The following is a 13,101-nucleotide window of genomic DNA, read 5'->3' on the forward strand; positions in this document are numbered from 1 at the left end:
TTTAGTCGCTTTTGTGTCCTGGTGTATTCTGAGCAGCAATACACAAAAGGCCACTCTGTGTGGCTGCCAATAGCCAAAAATGACTGGAGCACTGGATGTTCTAGCCATATGCAAGAAATCCCCCAGATTTCATTTAGAAATTACGATGTGGGTCCTTTATGTTACTTTTCTTTCCCTTCTACTGCTGATTGCTCCATGCCATCTGTCTTGCTCTCAGTTAACTGCTACCCAACACCAGTATCTTTAACATTCAGCCATCCTGTGAGCTTCATCTTTGTTCACTTCATCAGCTGTTATCTGTATACTACGACTACAGACACTCGTAATGAATTTAACTTCTGCATTACAGCTCTTCCCACCCAAAGCCGACGGCAAAATCGCCATCAGGAAAATGCCTTGCTTTAATGTAAGACACTCTTTTCTCCAAATGTCTGTATGAAGTATAATTACTTCGTACATGTCATGTTCTGAATGTGATTGCTGGTTATTGCCTTGTGCTATGGGCACTTTTTTTTTTTTTTTTTTAACTTTTCCTGGCTTCTTTAGTAACACTTAACTAATAGGCAGTGAGAGAGGGCAGAATGAACGTCACTTAAGAGTCGATAGTTCTCTACCCCTTCAGCAGATCAGTCAGTTGATTTGCCAGAATGCACGGGGCTTTGTCAGGACTCTCTTCCCAGCAGCTGGGATTAAGGAAAGCTGTCGAAGGGACCGCCGCTGCACTGCTCTTACAGCTTCTGTGATTTGAGAGGCCACAAAAGGAATACCAGCAAAAAAACCAGCCTCAGTGAGCTGGGGAACAGAAAAGGCAAAACACAGGGCAGGATATTTACAGGTTTAATAACAGATTTCCAGAGAGAAGACACGTAGGTGGTAATTTCAGTGTGTCTTACTAATACTGTTGGTTTTGATATTCTATTTAATTATTTATTTGCTTATTGGGGGGCGGGGGGGAGGAATAAGTGCTTTGACTAAAGCTGTTTCTTCTGTCATCCAAGAAAGTAAAGAAAAAGGGACTCCTCCCATCTCCAGACACAAGCAGATCAAGCACTTTGACACACCTTTACAAGATTTACCTCCACTCATTTCCTCTAGCTTTACACCAGGCTGATGGAAACGAGACAGTTTGTTCACACTGAATCACAGTGAATTTCCTTTCAGGTTAAAAAAGCAAAAGAACATCACTTGCATCCCTCAGTGAATTGTAACCATTGTTTTTTATTTCCTGGTGGGTAATTGAAGGCTTTTACAGTCAGTAGAAATTATTTATAGAGTAATGAAAAATGGATTAACTTTTCTGAGTGCTTCATTGATGTTTCAGGCATCTACTTTATTCCAATTAAACTTATATAATCTAAAAATCAATAAACTTCTTTATTTTAGAGAAAAAAATAGAGGGAAATAATTTGTTTAGCCTCTGTGAACTGCCTTATTTCCACATATTTTATATATGTAATCTCTGCAAGAAACAAAAGAGCTCAAAGTGCCATTACACTCAATACAGACAGAAACCTTTCCTTTGTTCCCAGCACCTTCAGTGCCTGCACAGAAGCCAAGCTTTGGGAAGGACCTTACTTAGGAACTTTCCTGCTGGATTAGAGCTACATCCATCTAATAAACTGCTCAACCACTTGCAGTGGATACTACCAAACGCCCCAGAAGAAGGCATGGAAATGTGCAGGAGATCTGACATACCTGTCCCCAAAATTAAGTTTATACAGTTTCCTATTAGTTACAGAATTTTGCAAACTCAAAATATACCTCAAGTATCTGTCATAAAATCTACTTCTGTATTTTTTTGTGTACCGTGTGTACGTTTCTCATCTGAAAACTGTAGAAGTTGATTTCCAATTCAGATCAATGCATGTCAGTTTATCTCAAGAGTATACTTGGCTAACTAAAGATAAGTGGCAAGTTTAATGGTCATAACTAAACTAACTTTAAAAAATACAACACAATCTTTATTCATGGAAAAAAATATTCTCAGTCTGGACAGTGAAGAGAGCATGGAGATGGGAAGATCTCCAGTTAAATACCAGAAGTTTCTTCTAGTCAGTCTTTTCAATCTCAGCTTAAGTTTCCTCTCTGAAATATAAAATACACTCAAAATCCTAAATTACAATAGCATATTGGTAGCCTGCAAAATTCCTTACTAGAAAAACATTAATTACTTTTTCTGGTAGAGCTTTACAACTTCATCTTAACAAACAGACATTGAGCACATAATAAGACTCATTTAAACAGAAAGATTCCCTCTTGTGTGTATAAGCTTGTTTGGTTTACTGCTCCTTTTCAAAACTCTCTGCTGGTTTTCTACTCCCAGAAGTGTATAAGATGACTTTTCACTGCAAAGATGATAGCAGGAAGAGGGAAAGGTTTTAACACACTTTTGAATAATTCCAGCATGAGAGAAAAGTGTATCTCTGCGATACTTTTGTAACTTTATAATTCGCTATCATCATGCTTTCATTAGCTATCATCATACTTTCATTGAGTTAGCACCAGTGATGCATTTAGTCTAAGAAACATCTTTAAGTTACAAACGTATTTAATGACTGCATGTTACTCAGCAGATTGTCTTTGTTATTTAGTGCAAAAGTATCAAAGCATTCCTAAATTTGTAGTTACAGTTTTTGAGTAATTCAGTCTATCCTTTTAAGTTGTTCTAAGCAGGTATAGTAAATGGTGAAGTCCTATTTTAAAGAAACTCAGAGCAACCTCACATTTTAGATAAACTTTATTAATAAGACTTGAGACTGCAAGCATTTTAAGAAAAGCCTATAATTTCAAATTGGGGTTTTTTTTAAAAAACAACTTGTCCTTTCTTCTTTAGAACTGCTGGAGAGGTGTTTCTTCCTGTCTTCAAGTGTTTGAGGAAGCTTTTTAATCATTGCCAGAGAGCTAATTATCAGCTAATGCAATATTTTCACTTTTATATGGCATCTACTATTACTGTCTGGTTGCAGCTTGAAATAATGTTGAGGACCTCTAAAGAATATTTCTAAGGACAATTTCATAGAAAGCTATTTCATAGAAAGCTTAAATCTGAATAACAAATGGTTTAATAAATGCTTTCAATGCATGGCTAAAAAATAGAACAGCTTTTGAAAGGTAGAAGTTCTAAAAGCTGTGTTTCATCCCTGCATATATTAATGTAAGTTCTATTATTTTTTTCTGAAATTTGTTCATTGGTGGCAGAAAAAAATATCATGGAAAATCTTTAGTCAGTTTAAATAACTCATTTTATTAAACTGGGAACTATCTTTTTACCTCCCACAAACCACCCTCCTCCCCCTTCCCAGCAAAATACACATGAACGAGACTAATTCCCCATGTTACACCATAAATACAAAGTTCCTTGAATGCAAGACGTTTTACCAGAGTCCAAGAACTCTTCCTGTCTTTGGAGCACATTGCCTACAGTTTGAAATACCTGTAGGGAAGTGCAGTAATGGGATGTCTCTGAGTTCTGGATCAGAGGTAGAAAGATATGATCAAAACAGATGATGAATTTTGCTGCTTCTGTGCAGTGAGGAGTGCTAGCAGAGCTCAAATGGGACTGAGACTGCAGTGCAACAGTTTGCTGAGGTCATCTAAGACACAGCTGATGCTAAAATGAGTGGTCCAATTACACCCCATAACCATTTTCAACAGCCAGGCATTCCTGCCTTTTCTTTGCACAGCCCAGAAGCAGAGCACATCTGACTCCACAGTGAAAGCCAAACAGGCGTTAACACATGTTTTGGAGTTTGGTTTGCTCTTTTGGTTGGTTGGTTGGTTTTGATAAGGCTTAGTTTTGTTACCCTTTATCTCCCTATTTCCCTGGCTCTTAAGGTGTGCAAAGAAACTGCCTGGGAGTGCCAAAGGAAGGGCTCAGCTGTATCATCGCATTCAACCTGAGTGTCTTAGACTATATTTTATATGTGTTTAGTTCTCACATTATAACTACATGATAAAATTGTCTTTTAAAATTAGTATTTGTAGAATAGGTATCCATTTGGGGTGGCATAAATCCTTTGTCCCCATCTTTTCCTATGTCAAGCAATGTAAACAATACAGCCTGCCAATTTTTTTCTTTTTATTTTTTTTCCAATCAAAGCTGTATTTTACTTACCTAAAATTGTGGTGAAAAACATATTCCCTCCATCCTGTCAGACCAAATTTGCTCCCTGGCTTCAGACCTCATGTGCTGAGTTTCATTTTACAGCAATTTTTTTATAGGCTAGTTGTAAATCTTTGTGAATAGAGTGTTTATAATGAAAATACTACCGGGCCAGGAAATACTGGCCACACATTATAACAGCCACAAGACTGAACGGTACTGATCAATCAGCCTCCAGCAGCATCCCATTTTCAAAGGCAGTATACAATCTCCATGTCATATACTTTTTGTCGGTGTAAGTAATGTTTTCCTTTATTTTGCTTTAGATACTCTAATATGAAATGAGACATTCACTATTTCACTTCACCTCTGTAGTATCAGTGGAATTGCATGAGGCCTGTATAGTGTTTTGTGGAATACTGTATCCAAGGGGAAAGGTCAACATGATTTGAAATGCAATAAATATTTAACAGTGAGATATTCCATATCATCAGTGATATGCAGTGTATAAACTTGCATTTTTGCATTGCATTTTTTAGTAAGATGCTTCATCCTAAATCAGTAACAGATTTAAGGGCTGATTTTTTTTTTTAACAAGATATCTGTTAAGATCCCTGTTTTGGCTGGGCATTTAGTTTGGCTGTAGTAAAAATGCAACAAAAAACATTTTGAGGAAGGGAAAAGTGAACAGCGAGCTAACAAATTGGTAAACCAAGATGATAACATTGCCTACATAGCTACCTACTTTAAATTACTCTAGTAGATATAATTTTCAAGGATGTAAAAGAAAATGATACTCAAAATCTATGCACAGAGATCAACAATCAGTTGACTCTCATAATGACTTGCTGCTCTGCACAGGAATCAAAAGCAAAAGAACACGGCAAAGTGTGTAGCTCTAGCTACTTAAATACAGCAGAAAGTCATTACCTGAGACAAAGTAACTGAATCCACGCAATTTTATCTATCTTTCACATTTGCTTCTTTTTTCACTAGCTTTATATTCTTCCTACTTTTCAGTTACTCCAGGAGCAGGGTAATTTTTCCGAGTGTTTCCTTTTGTTGGTTTGTTATGTCCCCATGACGCAAATAACTATAAAGACGAAAATAATTTTCTTATGGGAGTTTTCCTTAGCTGTTTTCTCTTCCTCCACTTCAGCCTTTCCCATATGCACGTAGGATCAGAGCATTCTTATTTCTTGCATTTTGCCATTGACTTATCATTTGTCAGCATTCTTCTCCAATTAAAATGTTCCTTAAAGTGAGATAAATTGTCTCTTGCAGGAATTTCTCCTCTACCATTTTCTTTTTCTTTCCTTAGTATTACCAACATGGAATGTCTCAGTTTCATCAAGTTTCTGGTTAAATAGCTCATTAAGTTTTGAGCTTCAACAGGAAAAGGAAGCTACCTGCATTTTGTATAAAAGTGCTTAGTGCTTAGGCATACCATTTATGTCTATGGTAAATGAAATAATTTTACTTTACTTTGGACAGGGGTAAAGTTCAGGAACAGAGTAATTATCCTCATAATAAACTGCAATTTTACAACTTATGTGGAAATGTTTTATATTAGTTTCTGGTTGACTGAGTCTGTGGTTGAAAGGACAAATTAAGCCAGGGATGCTAGCCGCCTTGTACAAAGTACTCAGCCTTTTCAGGTAGCTTTGTTAAGGCACTCATTCAAGATTTTATTTAGAGTCTTATCAGGGTTCCCTGATAAATACTCTAGAGTCAATAAACTGAAAGTATCACTGCAGAAAATTTCACTTCCGTAGAATTTGTGAAACCAAAGTCAGAAACCCTTCTTTCTGAGAGTTTTCATCTGGAAAATTCTGTTTGTTTTGAAGCAAAGTTGGACCTTAGCCTAATTTTGTGTTAAGTGAGACCATGATTATGCCTCCTTCGACTGTGTTGGCACAGTAAAGGAGCTGGACTCAGAACAGAGGGAGCGAGGAGGCTGGTTTCATATTGCAACATTAGCGCAAGCGTAAAAAGCTGTAAAGATGAAATCAATTAACCTCTGTAAGGACCACTGCAGTCTGTATATGGAAGACAACATAAGAAAGCTAAGTACAAGCTTACTGTCTTTATCTGCATGTTGGCTCAGAGTACAGAACTAAAGAAAATCGCTACTCCAGTCAGATACTTTCTTTTATTTAATCTTGCTGTAGCTCAGGCATGCAGGCATACAATTATGTATTACAAATAGAAGAGCACAAGCCGAAGAGATGTAATATGTAAAATCAATTGCTTTTCCCGAATATGTGTCATATTTTGGCTGCAGGAATGTGGGCAGAAAGGGGAAAGACTACGGGGTAATGTGAGACGTGTAAGTAACTTTCTTTTCCATCTCCTAGGTAGAGATGTTGGGTAACTGGTGTTTCTGTATGTCTCCTCCCTTTATAAACACAGAGGCGTGGAAAGCTGGTACTGTGAATAAAAAGATGCATTACTAGAAAAAATCTCCAATGGAAAAAGATAATCAATTAAAAGTAGAGGGCAAGGTAAATCTATGCATCTTTGAGAAAGATGTGGTTGATGTTCTGGTATCTCTACCCCAGGAGCTACATCAGCTTGTGACAGCCTAAGTAGGTAATATACAGTTTAAATGCAATAGGAGAACAAGTCTTTAAAAACACTATCTGGAAACACACAACCTCAATTAAACCAACCTGACCTTTAGTCAATACACTAGGTTTAGTTATGTGCTTCAAGATGCTGCTTTTAAACACTTGCTATTTTAGGTAGAGGTATAGGTGAAATAACGCTCATTTTTTCTCTACATAATGTTTACAAGCATTTCACATTATTCATCGGTATTGAAACAATTATTGCTGTTGCAAAACCCTAAGGACATGCATTTTCTTCATTTCAAAATATTGACATGTAAATGTACCCTTCAGAAAACTCCAGCATTCTTGTGCCAAAATTGGAATGTTGAAAACTTGTTCCTTAAGACTCAAAAATTTGACATATTGTAAATTTATGGGTTTTAAACTGCCAATCCTGCAATCTTTTCTGCATGCACACGTAAAATGTCTTCTATTTGAGAGGACAACTTGATGACAATGCCAAAAACTTTGAAGCTAAATAATAGTCTTCCAATTCTGAGAAGTGATAGGGTTCTGTAACAAGTATATTCTACTCAGATACTTACTAATCTAGATGCTGGGGAAAAAAAAAAATATTACTAATTTCATTTCAAATTCTAAAGAAAACTAAAATGCTTTTTAACTGAGAATAAAAAAGAAATAGTTTAAAATGGGGAGGGAGGTGGACCCCATTCACTCTCAATATGTTTCCTATATATTTTATCTTTTTTTTTTTTTCAAAATTATTTCTAACGAAAAAACTAAACTGTTTTGTTAAAAATCTGTCTCAAAAATTATGTTTCCTGATATTAATTTTGCATTCAGAAAGATAAATATTTGATGAAATGAGCACCAAAATTATTTTAGAAAATGTAAAAGTTGGAGCCCAGCTGTGCTTCCTGGAGTTTTAATTCCAACCGTAGTTAAATTCAAGTGAAAATTTGTATTTCCTTATTTGGAACTGAAACAGGCCCACAGTTTCACTTTCAATAAGTATATGGAAATCAATATGCAGTAATGTAGTTTATGCTATTTTTCAGTTTCCATCTGCTCCCTTCCATTGCATCTTTTTGTGAGTGACAGCATAATAATTGCTGTACCAATTAATGCCCTTCCAATCCAACTGCATCGTTACTGCAAAATAAATGTTTTGCTTTGTAGCAGTTTGTCCTGCTCTGAAACTTTGCTTTAGTTATTCCAGTCATCTAACAGCAGAAAAGGAAAAGCTGCTTTGTCATCAACAGCTCAATAGAAGACACTGTATATTCAATACAGATTGCTGGCAGAATTTTAACCAGTATAAATTTATAAATAGGATAACAGCAATCATTTATTTTCTGCCTTAAATGAAAGTATCCTTTTTGATGCAATAATAGCCACTTAACTGATTTGAGATTGTAGTAGGGTTTTTTTGAGGAACATTTTCTTTATCCAGAATAAAATGTGGAGTCTCTTTCTTTGCAACAAAAGCTCTCAGAGGATAAAAGCTTCCATCTGAAATAAGCAGTCATAATAATTTAGTTTCTTGCAGTAAGTGTTTCATTTTCCCTAGTGGGCTTTCAGTGGATAGCTACCCATTTTGTCCTGTGTCTTAACAAAAATGCTGCAAGGAATATTAGAGGTTGAAGCACCTCAAGATACACTTCCCCATCAAAACCATATCCTCAGTACAATCTGCGGGCCTCCTCTGGTACAAATAGGAGCTTCCACTGCTGTTGGGAGAGTCCTTAGAGAACGTAAATCTAGATTAAAGGCTGGTACTAGATTTGTCAACTTTTCTGGCTGAAGGGCTGCCTTTATTGCCCGGTGAGAATTGTGTGAGGAAACAACATGCAACTAACTCCTTCTTACCAACATTTCATTCCTGAAACATCTGTTAGCTAATTGGGTTTTTTCCACCCCCTTGCACCATCCTTGGTGGATAAAACCTCATCATCTCTGTTTCACTGGTTTCCAGACTGTTCTGTTTATTGTGAACAACAGAATTTTCCAGTGAATGTTTCTGAAGAGAAAAGATTGCTTTACAATGGAACATGTGATTCACTTTATTTGGTCTGAGCTTGCACTGATTGATTCATAGAAATTTCTATTGAACAACCGTGTTTTTCTATAACATTTATAGAAACATCTATAGCAATCATAGAGCTCATGTCCTCATGAAGTCTCAGAGCACTCCCAAGTACAAAACCTAATACTAATAAAGTTATCCAATTGGCTTGAATTTAATGACTTCAATCTTGTGCTCATAATCTTGGGAATGGAAATGCCAAATTTTATTTTCAAAAGTAAAGTTTTTTATTATCATTACCTGGAAAAGTAAAACCGCATTAGAAGAACATAATTTTTTTGTAAAGTCATCTGTTCAGAGGCTAAGAAACGCCAGATGAAAACTTGATGTGCAGCTGCAAAAGTCTGTTTCTTTATTTTACCTAATGACTATCTAATATGAGGTACTTAAAAGGCCTGCAACAGAAGCTGAAACACAGGAGTCTCTGGTTCTATTAATTTTCAGTAATTGTACTGCAAAAATGTACACTTACATTAGATCTTGTATTAGAAGAGCTTAGTCACAGAGTTTCAAAACTGATCCTGCATCAGAGAAGTGAGTAGTCTGGTGGTGATAGCATTCTCCTGCATTTGGTTGCATATTGCTCACAGGTAGTCATTCCCCAAACAAACTATCTGACACCAAAGCCACTCTGAGACAAAACCTGCCGTCTCTTACCCTTGGCTGCTTGTTCCTGCTCCTCGGCTGTGCCAGTACAACGATTTGTAGGGCTCTTGCAAACCAGATGACCAAAGTGCTTCAGTCTACAAAGCAGCCTTTCAGTCGCAGTGGCACAGCTGAGGGACAGTGAACAGCAGTGCCGGCAGAGAGGAGAAAGGGAACATTTTCAGCTGATTTTTCCATTACAGAAAGTGTGATGTCCAAACCTTACCCACAGGCAGAGGGGAATTTTTACACAGGACTTGTACATCAGAGATGAGTGCTCTAACCAAAGAACATCAGATGAGAGAGTCCCTTGAATTCTTGTTTTGGAAAAGAAAAGCATGATCTTTTTTTCATTTAGAAAAGAAAAAGGGTTGGCACCTGCCTTCTGGTTAGGAATTTGAATTCTGAATCTGAAACAGAGAGAAACATCTCCCAATAAGCAGCAGTAAGAGAGCTTTTAAAGCTTATCCCTGGATCTCTTTTTTTTTTTTTTTTTCTTTTCATTTAGCTGAGTACTGCAAGTTTTCTCTTAGAAGTTGTGATCGATCTACTTACATGTACATCAATCACTGCTGTTACTAGGAAACCGTTGGGTTTTTACTCTAAAGAATTGTTATAAATAAGCACCATGCCATGAAATAAGATCCTTGTGTATACTGCCTCTGCTTCCAACATAATTAAGATCAGGAAAAATCTAATTTTGGTGTAATTTGCCAGGTTACATTAAATTATCTTGATGAATCATTCATACCTAATTGCTTTGGACTACAGCTTCATTGCATTCCATGATCCTGAGAGTAAATTTAAATAAAGGATGAAGTAGGCTGAATAATACTTCCAAGGTCCTGTCCTAGAACAGAAGAAAAAAATAAAATAAAATAAAATTTAAAAAAAAAAAAAAAAAAATTCCTATGTAAGCCACAGGAAAAAAAAAAACCTCCCCTAGTTCTACTGGTGTCTTCAGGTCATGAAGTGTGTGTTAATCAAATTCATCTTATGCTGACTTCAGAAGAACTGTAAAGAAGAGTTAGTTCTGTATTCTTGAAAACAGCTGTGGTACCAAAGAGCTGCAAAACCCACAAACAGCATTCTTCTTCTTCTCTCTTAACCTTTTAAGACCCAAATATGACACAGAAAATACTATGGAATCAGGAACCTTCGAAAGCTGTGGAACTTAAATTCTTTACTGCAAAACCTTTTCCTGTATCTTTAGTTTCAAAATCCTTACTGCTGACATAAAGCAGAACTGTGGAGATGCTGCAATATCTAAGACTCCATCAGGCTGATCAGCTGTATGAATATTAAAATAATATTTAGTAGGAATGCAAATAAAAGAACTTATTTTCATTTAGAATTTCCAGTACGGGATATACTAAATTTTTTTTAAAAGCTGAACAAAACCCAAAATTTTGGAAATTTACCACTTAGAAGTCTTAAGCCAACTTGGAACCATTGGACTATTTCATTATTTTACCACCATTGTTTTTTGATTCATTTTATTTAAATATATTAATAGAGTTCATTGTTTTTTAAAAAATGTAAGTCAAAAATAAACATGTTGCATAGAGCCATTCTTTCCTGAACTCATAAATTCTCTTTTACCCATAGCTTTCTCCTTTCATTTGGACTGATATCCTCTATTCTTTTTGTTATTATTTCCATAGACTGTTGTCATACTGTTCAGCTTGAGCCTCAACCAAGTGTCTTAGATTTTTTTGGCTCTATTGAGTGTGTCTTTTAATCTTTTGGATCTGTCTGTCTCTCTCTCTTTGACTACATGCCCTAGCAGTCAGGGAAGAAGAGGTCACTTATCCTTGTTAGCCCCTTTGGTTACAGAATGGCTAAAAACAGCCCTGTTGTGAGATTTAGCAGCTACAAGTTTTCTTTTAAAAAACTTTAAGGGATGTGCTGGCAGCTGAGGCATACATCCAGGAAATGGAAGACCTGAATTTAATTTCCTTTTTAACCTTAATAGGTTCAAATTCATCTTCTATGTTCTAAGAGACTATCTTAATACCTTAGCTAGAAATTAGTTTAGTAGGGGCACTCTTCATCACGGTATTGAAGCTGTACTATTCTACAGCAGTGAATTCAAAATTAATTATATGAGATACAGTACATGATACAAATGGGCCTGAGTTTAGGGAACTCCTTTGGTTGGCAAGTGTTTACCCCTGCTCATTTGTGGGGGGACTCTTTGTGTGGTTTACATTTTTTGGATGAAATACATCAAGAGAATGGAGGAAAATGGTACCCTGACATATTTTATTTATCTTTATTTTGCTAAGAGAAAAATTTTACATAGCAAATCACATGGCTGGATTAGCAGATCCCCATGGCTCTTAAAATATGTATGATTCTAGCTTCCGGGCAAAAAGAAAACATGCACTTACGTCCTTAGAAGGAAAAAAAACAGATTTGGAACACAAAATTAAAACCTACAATGGTGCAATTTTCTATGTTTAGGTTTGGATTAAATTAAAAAAAAATCTAACAGTAATTGTGATGCAAATCCCAAATAAAAGTAAAAGTGCATGAAGGCCTCACTTAATATCATGGTTAAAAGTTGGTCAAAGCAATAAAGCATTTGAGACTATTCTCAAACAATGTATTATCAGTGCTTTTGCTTTGCAGCTTAGAAATCACAGCCACCATACATTTTAATTCAGTTTGGTGCAAAAGCTTCTTGAAGCAGAAAACATTTAAACCTGGCATCTCAGTCAGGTTTTGCTAGCCAATGTCAATTTAACCCAGTGAATGAATAGTAAAAATATGCATACAAAATTCATCCTGCTTGGTCGTGCTATGAAAGGGATTTTTATGACCATTAACATGCTACTGGGAATTCAGTCTCTAGTTTTATTGTCTGCAGTGTCACTGAGATGTACCTTTTATTCTGTTTTTCACTGAGTTGTGGGTTTTTTCTCTCTTGGTCCCAGTATTGCTCTGAAAGACTCATCTCGAGGGGCGTCTTTTTTTTTTTTTCATGAAGCAGTTGGTAAGCCAAACTTTTCCAAATACAAGTTAAGACAAAGTTTTGCCAAATCTGGTGAACATCATTCTTGGTTCCAGTACTACTGGGGCATTCTAGAAAGCTGCGAACTGTTTTGAAACATTTGAACGAGAGACGAGTTCTTTGGTGCTTGTGTCTATACTCTGTTACAGCTCTTCTTTAATATCTCTGCGGATGGAGGAAAAATATGATTTTGCATTCCTACATACAATACATGTATTAAAGATGTTTTTAAAAGCATTATCCAAAACCATTTTAAATCCAGGCTTCAATATACATTCCTAAAAAGACAGAGGATATACGTTGCATGCAGAGGTGCACTTTGGAAATTAACCTTTTGTTACTAATTAAATCTCAATTTCAAAGGGGAATTTTGAGATAGGAAAATGATCAGGTTACAGAATCGGGTCATAGGAGTCATCTTCTGAGTTTGGTCATCGGCTTTTTAATGGCTTTTCACACATGGTTTCCCATCTCGCTGGCTGCGAGTGAACAAGCCATGGTTATATGAGATTCACAAGCCCGTCTGAGAAAACATCTCGCACATCCTCTTCCCAACCAGTATTTGGCCCCGTGGACCATATCCCACCTCCAGCTCATTTTGAAACGATGAGGATACTGTGTTTACTTGACAAACTGGCACCCTATTTGAAAGACAGTAAGGACATGAAGCAGCGTTTGT

At 36.3% G+C, this 13,101-nt stretch overlaps 1 protein-coding gene across 2 annotated transcripts in view; it reads left to right on the forward strand.

Annotated features, from left to right (window-relative positions):
• The window catches only part of DOK6 (docking protein 6), a 266,551-nt gene that overhangs the window by 247,951 nt on the left and 5,499 nt on the right, over positions 1-13,101 (forward strand). The gene's annotated exons all lie outside the window — the stretch shown is intronic.

Source organism: Accipiter gentilis, chromosome 27, assembly GCF_929443795.1.
Source record: "Accipiter gentilis chromosome 27, bAccGen1.1, whole genome shotgun sequence".
Classification (NCBI taxonomy): Eukaryota; Metazoa; Chordata; class Aves; order Accipitriformes; family Accipitridae; genus Astur; species Astur gentilis.